We start from the raw sequence: 13,229 nt of genomic DNA, 5'->3' as shown, positions 1-13,229 counted from the left end.
GTTATTACAGATGGTATAAACAGCCTTCTCTTTTAAAGACGTTAAAGCAAATACTCATTTTTGTGTGCACATGAACATAAAACTGGTTAAAAATTACCCACTGAAACTGTGGCTAGAATATTATGTTTTTAATGAAGTACAACTGTTGCCTGAACACATGTAAGGCAATTGCTGCAAACATCCACATTCCACATTCTCTTCCTGTTTCTCTCAACATGTTGGTTCTGTTCAGCTCACACTAACATTAGATGTAAGAGGTAACATTCTTAAAGTCATGGGTATGACTAAAGCAGAGATTTAATGGTCGTGTCTTTTTCACATGTTAAGATCACAGAATCATAGAATGATAGAATGGTTTGGGTTGGAAAGGACCTTAAAGATCATCTAGTTCCAATCTGCTCTTGTGGGCAGGGTTGCCAACCGCTGTATCAGGCACCAGATCAGGCTGCCCAGGGCACCATCCAACCTAGACTTGAATATCTCCAGAATGGGGAATCGACAACTTCTCTGGGCTACATCTTCCACTGCTTTACCACCCTCTCAGTGAAAAATTTCCCCCATGCATCTTATCTAAATCTCTCCTAGTTTAAAACCATTCTCCCTTGTCCTATCACTGCCAGACCATGTAAAAAGTCAGTCTTTTTCTTGATTATAGCACCTTTTAAGTACTGAAAGACCACAGTGAAGTCTCTCCAGAGTCTTCTCTTCTCCAGACTGAACAAACCCATCTGGACATAGAGCCATTGGCAACAAACCCACCTGGACATAGAACCATTGGCAACAATCCTCTGCCTGTGACCATCTAATCAACTCCTTATCCACCAAATAATCCAGCCTTTGAACCCATCTCTCTCCAAATTAGAGATAAGAATGTGCTGTAGGACCATTTCAGAGGCTATGCAGAAGTCCAGGTAATGACATCGGTTGCCCTTCCTTTGTCCGCCTTTTCTTTTGTCCACACATTTTAGGGTTTATTTCTGAATGTCCTACTTTGACACTTCTGCCAACAGGAAATCCTCAGTGTGGTTCACAATTTTATTTTTCTCTGAAATGCATACATTATAACCAACGCTACTTTAAGTAGAAGCTTTGTATGGCTGTCCCCAGGGTTTCTTCCTTTTCTGATCCTCTAAGTGTCTATAGTTAGGTCTACCGCACAATTCCTTCCTGCAGAGCCTATTAGTGTTGACCAATTAACTGAAATATATCTCTTCTAACCTTTGTTCCAGCTCTTGAGTGCTGGCCACAATTTTCTGCTATGATAGTCACTCTGAATTCAACAGCACTGCATCAACAGAGATCTGTCTTGCACTTTGGGGCATTCTGACAAGGACTAAGAAATGTGTTTATTCTCTTGTCTGTACTTCTAATGTACCAAACATAATGCTGTACCTGCTGTATTGTCCCTACAGACTCTCTGACTACTCCTGCAGTCTCCAAACAGCATCTGATAGCTCAGATGCTTCCTTCCATGCTGTGTACTCTGAAGGCCTTGTGTATGATGAAGACAGTCCCCAGCGACTACGTCTCTTGTTTTGACTGATAGGGTTTCTGTGCAAGGTACAAACAGAACAGCTGCTAACACACTTATCCAGGTGGAAAAAAAGTACACAGCTGATGCATTTCTCTTCTCCTTGTATTAGCCAGAAAAATTCTGTAATTAAGCATGTGTTACAGCTTTCACAAAGTGAATCTTACTTCCCCACCAACTATAGGTGCAGTATAGTACCCGTATTTGAGTTTCTTGTCTTAGCACAAAAGAAAATGTATTGGCTTCAATCTTTTCAGACCTCTTGTTTGGTATTTAGTTAGTTTCAACTAGTTGGAGCAATAAATTTTAAGTTGCTTACCTCCAGCCAAAACCTTCAACAGATAGATAGACCAGTGTCAATCTCATAAAACCTATTTGCTTTTCCAGTGTGCTTGGCTGGAAAGATACAAATATTCAGAACCATTTGGCCAAGTACGTTTTAAGTGATGTCACTAAGCAAAACCAGTACTTATGGTACTAACTGACCAATCTTTTAGCTTTCCTGGGTATGCTCTGTTTTCAAATGTTTTAGCCCCTTCACACCATTATTAGTATCTAGGTTCTGTGCAGCTGTTATCAGAAAACTGCAGGGGACCAAGGCTGCTCAATGAAATGGTCACCCTCCTTAGTGACTGCAGTCACAGCACTAATTCTGCCAGGCCCCTACCCTGTGGAGGACCATGCAGTTTTGGTCTCCCTTTTGTCATGTTAAGTATTTATCTATAGTTGTCACCTGACATCACTATACAGATGGCACATTAATCTGTTTTCCTCTCCTAACAGCCTGTAAGTTCATTGTCACCTACTTTTCTTGCTGCGTGTAGATAAGATCATCATCATAACAAAGATCTTTCAGTGCACAGTCTAAAATGAAATGATACTAAAATGCAGGAGGTTTTAAAATGTACTGATATAGTTATCGAACTCATTGCAAATGGCAAAGTCAGTCATCACATCACCAGAATGGTTCATTCATTCTGACAGCCATGGAGATCTTCAGGCTTTGAAGTCCAGGTATTTTAAGGAAACATCCATTTGTAACAGTTTACATCAGGATTCTTTCTTGTGATGTCCTAAATCCTTCTGGAGGTGCCTGTGGCTTTCTAAATGGATTACTGAAGTAGGATTCAATTATGCCTGAATGTGCTAGTCCTAGAAACATTGCACCTGGCACAGATTTAAAGCAGGTTTCTTATTAGCTTTCTATTAGCTTTCCATTATCCAAATTTTATCTAGCTTACCATTATCCAAATTTTAACTCACAGAAGCTCGGATGCATCTGGATGCCAGCATTAAAATTTCTGAGAGAATTCCATTCTCTTTTTTCAATAGAAGAGATCCCATCCAGGTAACAGGGATGTCAGTTTTCCTGCCATGCCAGGACAGTTTCATAAGAAAGCCCATTTCTTTCAACAGGAAGAAAGATAGTTTTTTAATGTAGAACTGATGATGAAAAAATCTTTACTTCCTTCTCTTTAATCAATGCAGTTACTCTTCCTACTGATTTAGTTCTGAGTTAATTTATTCAGACTGCATTAATTAATGCAGACATGAAAAGCAAGGATAGTACTTAACACTTTAGAATCATAGAATCACAAAGGTTGGAAAAGATCTCTAATATCATCCAGTCCAGTCATCCACCTGTCAACAGTATTTCCCTCTAAACCGTGTCCCTCAGTGTAGTATCTAAACATTCCTAACACCTCCAGGGACGGTGACTCCACCATCTCTCTGGACAGCCCATTCCAGTGCCTTACCACTCTCTCAGAGAAGAATTATCTCCTAACATCCACCCTGAATCTCTCCTGGCTCAACTTGAGGCCATTCTCTCTCATCCTATCAGTAGTCACATGGGAGAAGAGGCTGACCCTCACCTTGCCACAGCCTCCCTTCAGGAAGTTGTAGAGAACAATAAGATCACCCCTGAACCTCCTCTTCTCCAGACTGAACAATACCAGCTCTCTCAGCTGCACCTCATAAGACTTGTGCTCCAGACTCCTCATCAACTTGTTGCCATTTTCTGAACACACTCCGGGGTGTCTTTCTTGTCTTTCTTGTAATGAACAGCTCAAAACTGAACACAGTACTCAAGGTACAACCTTATCGGTGCTGAGTGCAGAGGGATGATCACTTCCCTGCTCCTGCTGGCAACACTATTTCTGATACAAGTCAGGATGCCATTGGCCTTCTTGTCCACCTGGGCACACTGCTAGTTCATGTTCAGCCGAGTGTCGACCAATACCCCCAGGTCCGTTTCCTCTACACAGTCTGGCGGCCACTCTGCCCCAAGCCTGTAGTGTTCCCTGGGGTTGTTGTGGCCAAAGTGCAAGACTCAGCACTTGGTCTTGTTGAACTTCATCCCACTGGCCTCAGCCCAACTATCCAGCCTGTCCAGATTGCTCTGTAGGACCTTCCTACACCCAGGCAGATCACTACTTCCTCCCAGTTTAGTGTCATCCACAAACTTACTGAGGGTGCACTCAATGCCCTCATCCAGGTCATCAGTAAAGATATGGAAAAGGACAGGCCCAGTATCTTCCCCTGGGGAGCACCACTCAGGATCAGTCAGGTGGATTTAACTCTGTTCACCACCACTGTCTGGGCCCAGCCAATCAGCCAGTTTACCCAGCAGTTAGTGTATCTGACCAAGCAACAGGCTAGCTGCTTCTCTAGGAGAATATTAAGAGAGACAGTATTGAAGGTTTTGTTGAAAGATAGACTATGTCAACAGCATTTCCCTCATCCACCAGGCAGGTCACTTGATCATAGAAGGAGATTGGGTTGGTCAAGCAGGACCTGCCTCCCATGAACCAATGCTGACTAGCCCTGATCTTCCAGATGTTCCACACATGCTGTGTGATCTCCCTCAAGATGATGTACTCCATAACTGTACTTGGCACTGAGGTCAGGATAATAGACCTGTAGTTCCCCAGATCCTCCTTGTAGATGAGAGTCACACTGGCAAGTCTCCAATTCTGGATCCTCTCCAGTTGACCAGGAATGCTGATAGATGATGGAATGGGTGTTTATAAAGAAGTTTTTGTTCTCTTTTACCTCAACAGCCAAGTTGAATTCAAAGCTGGGCTTTTGCCTTTCTAATTTTCTCCCTGCACATCCAAACAACTTCTTTGTACTCTCCTTAGTTGTCCTTCCCTTCTTCCACAGAAGGTACATTCTCCTTGTTCCCTAGATCCTCATGAAATGGTCCCTGTTCATCCACGCCTGTCTTCTTCCTCACCAGCTCATCTTACAGCAGAGAGACAACTTGCTTCTGCACCTTTAAAACTTCCTTCTTGAGGAGCAACCGGCCTTCCTGGACCTGTTTACCCTTCAGGACTGAACTCCAAGGGACCCTCACTATCAGTGTTGTGTAACAGTTCAAAGTCCGTGCTCTGGAAGTCCAAGGTAGCAGTTTTGCTGCCCACCCTCCTGGTTCCACCAAGAATCAAGAACTCTACAATTTTATGGTCAGGCTGCCCAAGACAGCTCCTTACCTCCACATCTCCCACCAGATCTTCTCTGTTTGTGAACAGCAGGTCTAGTGGGAAACCTCCACTGGTAGGCTCTCTCACCAGCTGTAGAAGGAAGTTATCTTCCATACCCTCTAGAAACCTTCCAGACTGCTTCTTCTGTGCTGCATTGTATTTCCAGCATATATCAGAGAAACTGAAGTCTCTCATGAGAACAAGGGCTGGTGATTGCACAACTTCTGCCAGCTACTCATAGAAGACCTGGTTAGGTGTTATCTTCTTCATCCTGGTTAGGCAGTCTATAACAGACCCCCACCAGGATGACCACCTTGTTGGCCCTCTCTCTGATCCTTACCCAGCCCCAAGCTCAACAGTGTCAAAGCTCTCTCAATCAGAGAGAGCCACACCACCATCCGTCCTCCTTCCTTGCCTGTTTCTTCTGAAGAGCTTATAGCCATCTGTTGCAGTACTCCAGTCATAGGAGTGATCCCACCATGTTTCTGTAATGGCAACTAAGTCATGGTTTGCCTGTTGCACAATGGCTTCCAGCTCCTCCTGTTTGTTGCTGATGCTGCGTGCATTGGTGTAGATGTACTTTAGCTAAGCCCCTTGCCTCACCCCCAGTCTCATCTTCATTCCCCTAGGCTCATCTCAAGCAGGCCTGGCTTTATCCCTTTCCCCCTTCATATGAAGTTTAAAGCCCTCCTAGCAAAACCCTCCCTGACAGCTCCTAGACTGCAATCCATTTCCTCCTTTGAGAAAGGCAAGACCCCTCTGCAGCCATCAAGCCCGGTGCCGAGTAAACTGCTCCATGGTCGGGATGGGGGTTGCCTGTGATGCCAAGCTGGGACCTCTTTCCACTTCTCCTCTTCCCTTAAATTGCCTCTCTGTGCTTGATGATGGCAGGGCACGGGGTCCACCACTATTTTGGGGGGTATCACCCCAGTGTCTTTCTTGCAAATTCAACAGAGAGTTACTGCACCAGTCTATCTCCTGCTCATATTCGCTGATCTCTCCACCTCCTCCTTGAGTTTACCACCATACTGAGCAAATCATCCCACTGCTCACACCTCTTACAGGTGGAATCCCTGCCACCCTTCATCAGCAGCCACAGGCTTCAAGCACTCCCTTCAGCTAGAGACTTGAACCAGCACTTTTTTAGGAAGGCACTCTGTCTGAGTTGCCACACTCTTCTTTGCCAGAGCTTTCTGCCTAATGGAAGAACACATCAGTTCCCTGCCTATAGCAGGAGGGCTAAGGTTGACTTGTCTGGATGTACTGTGAAACACAGTAAGGTCCTCTCTGAAACGAGATTACTACTCTTGCAACTGCCGCATTCCCAAAGAGCAAAAGCTGTAGCTATTCCTTTTTTGTCGTATGATTTCCCCTCCCATACTACAGTAAATTTGCCTTTCTTCCTGTGATGCCATTCTCTGAAAATGGAACATTAAAATCTTCCAAGAATCATCACTGAAACGGAGCTTGCTGGATTTTTGCTTGGTATCACTCGGGGTTAAAATGATTTAGCAAAGAAAGATGTGAATTATCTTAGTATATAATAGATGTCACCTTGAAGTCATACATCACTCAGCGGACACCTGCAGAGATACTTTACACCAAATCCAGGCATAGCGTTTAGTTGCATCGGTTTGGTGCTCTTCCAGCATTAAGTGGCCCCCCAAAAATATAATGTAGCATAAACTACTGAGGTGTCGCACTGTTTTCAAAGATTGATATCTCTGTGAAAGATAAAATCTGTATCTTTCCCCATTATTGCATTATTGCATTTAGGTGTATCAACACATCTGTAGTCATGGTAACTGCGCTATTCTTGTCTTTCCTACTGAATGTTTACCTCTTATTGACATCGCTTTTCACCAGTTAAGCAGGGATATTACTTACTAAAGATCAGTGGACAACTCAGTAGAAGTAATTTTAAAGAACTTCACCTTTCAAAATGTCATTTTTGAGTTAGAAAGAAATAGATAGCAGAAAATATGTGATATTCACAGTAATTCATTATTTTTTTAACCAAGATTTTTTTTTTTCCTGAGAACTTCGTAATGCAAATATTTGCAATTTTTACAGGCTACTTAATTGTGCAAGTGTGATAGTGTTCTTAACTTTCCCTGAACAGTTGACTTTCGTAATTAACCTAGGGAGAAAAAAAAAAAAAAAACTGAATATTATTATTTTACAGGTCTTCACATAATTGTTCATACAATACTTTCTCTAACCCTTTTCACCTTCAGCCTACCAGTGGTGCCAGTGGGAATGTCATTCTCTCTTCTTGCAAATATCTCTACATTCTTCTCCTGTTATTTATTCATGCAATGTCTCCTGTGAGATAATCCTTAAGGTTTATTATCTTTTCCTTCAAATTTCTTCTCAAGATTCATTTCTCTTTGACAAATGCAAGAAATTGCTAAATTGAGCTAATGAACGTTGAAGGTATACTAGTAGTTTCTTTTCTCTGCTTAATTTCAGATGGCCTGGAATTGTTAGGTAACTATACAATCAAATGAATTTGTTGTGATTTTTTGTACACTTATGTCTTTTACTTTGATTCGAACAATGATATGATCATTTGGAGAAATAATTCTAACCACTTGCCCAATTTTATAAAACACGACAAAAAGATTTTAATCAATAATTCTGCTGTATAACCACTTCAAAATGTTCCTCTCATTTTGTTGTTCGTTCTTTTTTTTTCCATTCTCTGTATTGTCTTCTATAATGGGACATTGGCCTGAGTCTAAGTCTTAGAAGTATAACTGCTCTACAGTTGGAAATAAGTACCAATTCTCCTGAAAATAAATGCAATGTGACTGAGGCTTTTGAGTCAGTGTTAGTGCATGAAGCTTTTCCTGACAAGTCAGTGGAGAATGATCCCAGGACAGAAGAACAATTGAATCAAATCTTCGTTTCAAGTCCGGGTGTATTGGCAGCCTGATTTTGTTTTGTTGTTGTTTTTCAATTTCTTTCAATCTATTAATTTCTGGAACACAGACAAGCAGCTACTTAATGTTTGCAGTTTATTTAAAAGCTGAGATGCTTCAGAGATCAATTAAGAAAGGGAGAGCAGAATCTCTGCAGAAGCAAAAAGGGCTTAATTGAAGAGGCAAGGAAATTTATGTACAATGCTTACATTGTTTCTGAGATGCTCCATTGTAAGGGAAACAGCTCTCCTTTGGAGAATGCGTAAGCAGGCTTGGCATGACCTGCGGTAGAGCTTGAGATCACAAAGCTTAGGCATTTTGCTAACAGAAGACCTGGTGGGACATAGCCTTCCCGATACATTACAATGAAAGACACTATGATGAGGACATCAAGACTGCAGAAAATGCCAGAGTCAGAATTTCAGTCCCCCAGTACCATTTGTCTCTAAGACCATTCCTAAATATCTACTATTTTCATGTTTCCCTTTTGCTGTCCCTCAAGCCTTCTTGGCTCATCTCTGCCATCCTCCCAGCCTGCTCTCATCAATCCCCAGCACAACTTCCATTGCTTCTTTCTGCAGTCCAGCAGCAAGGACTCCCCTCTCTCCTCTCCTACCTGGAAAGCTCTGTGTCAGAATCACAGGAGAGATCTGGAAAGCTAGATCAGATGTTCTCACAGAATGATTGTGTATGATGGATAGCTGAGAGTTGAGGCTGCAAGAGAAAAACCTTCCCAAACCCCACTGAGGTGGGTAAAAGTTTGCACCACACAGATGAAATCTTTACTACCAGCTGTGGCTACTCACACACAGAATTGTCTACTGAACACACACGAGAAAAGTTGTTGTACTGCAAAGATTTAAACACAGATGTTGCTGGTGTATTGCTTACTGAAGTGTGACAGATGGTGACATGAATGGCAAAGACAGGTCCCTTCATTCTCCCCAGTATGTGTCCCATGCTCAAAAGTACAGAAATCCTAAAACCCAGCAAATGAGGCAGGAAGAAATAATCTCATACAGGAGGAAAAATTTACTGTCTCTGAGGAGAGGCTTGTAAAAATTGATCTGGATGCCTTATGATTTGAGCAATGGGCAGGATATGATTTTAAAAGTAGGACTGTTTCTGAGGATCAGCTGGCAGAGTTTAGTAAAATGAGTCAGACATCTGCAATGCAAAACTTCACCCTAGAAGGCTTATTTAATGCAGGTATGTTTTTGTAAAGAGAATCTTAGAAGATAAAGTATTAAGTAACATTAACATCAGGCAGAGGTGTCATCCCTGATATGATACACTGAGTGTTTTAACTGCCTGAAAGGCTAGAAGGTGGGGATTGTAGCTAATGACATAAAAACAGGTCTGGCTCTCGTCTCTCCTGGCTAAAGCTGGTCAGGTATGCTCTAGCTTTTACCTATAAAGGCTTCAAAATGAGATGAAGGAAAGGGGAGACATGGTTCAAATATAGCACATTTACATGGCTTACGCATTGCTGTATATGATATTCAGAATTGCAGTGTTCTGATGGAGCATCAGTTTGCTTTTTCTTATTTGTTACAATTCTTCAGTAGCTATGGCGTACTGATACAGACATGTCTTTGTAAAGTATTTATGGATTCAAAGCTGCAGAATTTTGCTCAAAATCATTTGCATTTCAAAGCAGCAGGGATGACTGCTTGGGTGAGTTCATACAGAGCTATTAGTTAATAACTTTTATGAGCTTTCTTAATTGCATGGCTGAACTTTGATTAAGGTCCTGTGTTGAAAAAAAGTACCAGCCATCAGTAAGTTGACTCTTGACATGGGACTTAAGGAACAGAACCAATGAAAGGCAAAAAAAAGGAGGGAGTTGATTTTTATTTTTAATGAATAATTCTGTGTTATATTTCCTTTCCCAAAGTGTATTGAAGTGTGCTAAATACCCCCAGAAAGACGGAGAAAGCAATTTTGCATGTTCCCATTTGCGTTCATATAAGTTGGAGCATATAAGCATATAAGTTGTAGTTGGACTAGACATAGACTGGACTCAACATATCAAGTTGGACTAGATGACCTTTACAGGTCCCTTCCAACTCTAAGGATTCTGTGATTCTATATAGAAACTACTGGATCATAATTACTTATTATTTTACTAGTATGTTTATGCCAAGAGGCTATAATCTTAGAGAAGTACTCCACAGTGCAAGGCACAGTAGATTTTCAGAGCAAAAAATACAACAGCTTCAGCTTGTGTGCATGTATGTATGCATATTCATATGTTTGTACTTTCTTATATATGTCACAGTAAAGAAAAATTTTCCTGAAGGATGCAGAGAAATGATGCTGCTGATCTTTAGAGCAAATACCTACACTGGCAAAGTGTGCAGAAATGGAACATGACATGTTGCTCAGTGACACCAATAATTCAGCACAGTGTCAGTGAAATTGCCAATTAATTATTATCCCATGAGTCTAAAAAATTTTGTATTATCATTAGAAATACTGTGAGGTGCTAAAAAGAAAAAATCATCTGGCAGTGAAGAAAATCATATGAATGTCTCATTCCATAAAGTGTTTGAACAGCAGCATTGTTATTTAATGAATGTTTAATAATCAGCAATGGTAATCACACTGACTCAAAGCGTACGCTGGGGACAGAGATGTACACCCTCAAAATGATCTCACAGTGAAGGAGCAGGGGAGGCTCTGTTAGTGATATTGGGAGATTTGTCCCGAAAATGCTGCTTCACATTCATTAAATTCAATCTGGATGATGCACAATCTATGGTAAATTCACTGTAAGCTTCTCCTAACATTCACCTTTGCTGGACCTTTTTACCTTTCCTGTTGTCTGCATAAGTATCTGAGGTACTGTAACATTTTTTTCCTATAATGAAGTCATTTCTGCACAAAGCAGTTCAAAGTTAAGGATGTAGCCACAGTTGTGAGTAGCAGGATGTATGATAGTATCTGTGTCAAAGTAGGTTGAAATAATCCATTAAATTTGTGCTTTCTTCTAACCTGTACTTGTTGATCCATTTATCTTTGTTTTTCCAACTTGCGACTCCATACAGATGTGTAATTTACTCCAGATTCAAATTCAGCTCTGAATCTAGCTTGCCTGCAAATGCACACACACACACACACACGCACACATGTGCATGCCTTTATACATAAACACATACCCATCTTCATCTCTGTGCACAAGTTCTTGCAGAAGGTAACTGTTAATGTTTAAAATGCGATATTAACACTATCTTCCTTTATTTCAGCCACCGTCAAGAAATGCTTTTATCACCTTTCATACTGTCCACCTCCTACTTCACACTCCCCAGAAGTTTTAGTTACCAGGTGGTTTGGATAGCTGCAAAAAAGCATTTCATATTTTTGCCATCCAGAATGAACACTCCAGGGGTGCTTGTCTTCCACTGAACCTGTTTACTTTGTGCTTCATGCATTAGGTGAATAAGATGGGAAATGAATTCCTGGTGTGCAGAAGTATCATTATGAAAGCGCGAAGCTCACAGACTGAGCTCTGAAAGTACTGATCAGAGCACCCAAAAGCCTCTTTGATCTGAATTTATTGCAAACACCTAACTCACAGACCCCTATAGATTTCCAGTTTTAACTTTGTGCCTAATGAAGTGAAGTTTATCTCTGAAAAGCTTTATCACAGCTGGACATAACTAGAAATACTTACTTGCAAGACTACAGCGTAAGGGGAAAACTAAATGAATCTCAGCAGTTTGTCCTTCCAGGACAAAGCTGAAATGTGCTTTCATAAGTAGTATAATAAAGAATAGTCTTTATCCAGGTCTCCAGACTACACCACAAACGCAGCATGCATTTTGCCTCATATCTCTGCATAGAAGTGTCAGGGTAGAAAGAAGCCACGTCAGTCAAGAGTGAGATTCTTCCACAGTTACGAAAGGAGCGTTCTGTGAACCATTTAATTATGGTTTGTAGAACATAACTTACGTGCAGCTATGAAAGAATTTATTGTTCATCCAATTAAGCTTTTAACAGTCAAAGCACAACAGCTGTTCATTATTCAGTTACAAAAATGCTAATGCTTTAACGCTCACAATGCAGACCGTGCCATTTCTGCTGATGGCTGTTAAGGACAGAAAAGATAACTACATCCAAATATCTACTCTTTGCATGTTAAATCTCCACCCTTCTGATTGCCCATGATCTGAGAGGGGTAGCCCTCCTCCATCAGACAGGGATGATGTGATGAGTTGTCACACCCAAGGTGTTTGCCAGGGGAGCATGGTGTCGTTGCTGCAGTGAGTGGTGGCAGTTTCTTCTTCTTCTGTCCGAGGTTTCAAACACATTTGCTAACACAGTTTGGTTGGATCATACACTTACACCATATTTGCATAAATCTGTGATTCCTGCGCTGTGCAAGGGAAGGTTTCTTTTAGGATCTAATCCACACTGTTGCACACATGAGCAAAACTTGGCTGAAATTTAAGTTGCAAACTTTTTCAGCGCTAGATGTCAAAGCTCAAAGCTGCAGGTCTGGCAATAATTTGGGTAATTTTGTCAGTATGCATAAGACAAGCTAAGCAATAATCATCTGACCAGACTAAGGGGAAGATATAGGCAGAAGTGATGTAAACAATTTTACAGAGTAAATTTTACAAGTAAAATCAAGCACAAATTAACCAATCCAGTAAAGGCTTCACAAGGGCTGGGGTACTCTGCAAAGTGGGTTGATATTATGAAGCCCAAATTTCAGCATTCCACTTGGCTTCATCAAGTGGCCTGGGCCTCAAGACTGAGTTATTTTCTTGCAAGTGCCTTATTCTGCATGTGAACAACACATGCCTTCTTCAGATGAATACCTGTATTATGTTTTATTCTCTTCTTTTGAAACGGGCTATTGAGTGTCTCTGTTTAGTAGCTAACCTTAAAAAAGTCTCTCAACTTTGGTGACTAAACCTGTGAAGTATAGCATTTCATGAAGCATAGTTAATTTAATAGGGGCTGTCTTGTCTCCTACTATCTTCAGTTTTAGCCCAAGGGCAGGAATTAAATACATTTCTTGCTCAGTGTTATTTCCTAACAACCTGCTGTGTTTCTTTGGACGATGTGCTGCTTAAGCAGAACCGGCTCATCTTACCTTGCTTCTCTCTCCAAAGCTAATTTACATGCCTTGGAAAAACAAGGATGTATCCTATAAAAACATCTCAGATCTTTGGTACTGAAAATCACATAAAAACTGTGCAGTAAAAGCAAAGAATCAGTTTGTTCTTAATACAAATTCTAATCAGAGATGCAACCATTCTGTCTTTTTCTTATCTGAGC

At 41.1% G+C, this 13,229-nt stretch overlaps 1 protein-coding gene across 1 annotated transcript in view; it reads left to right on the top strand.

Annotated features, from left to right (window-relative positions):
- Positions 1-13,229, top strand: part of LOC121106454 (leucine rich repeat and Ig domain containing 2) — a 75,171-nt gene that overhangs the window by 47,529 nt on the left and 14,413 nt on the right. The window lies entirely within an intron of this gene.

The sequence above is a fragment of the Gallus gallus genome, chromosome Z (genome assembly GCF_016699485.2).
Source record: "Gallus gallus isolate bGalGal1 chromosome Z, bGalGal1.mat.broiler.GRCg7b, whole genome shotgun sequence".
Lineage (NCBI taxonomy): Eukaryota > Metazoa > Chordata > Aves > Galliformes > Phasianidae > Gallus > Gallus gallus.
This window is presented reverse-complemented; position numbering and strand designations above follow the sequence as displayed.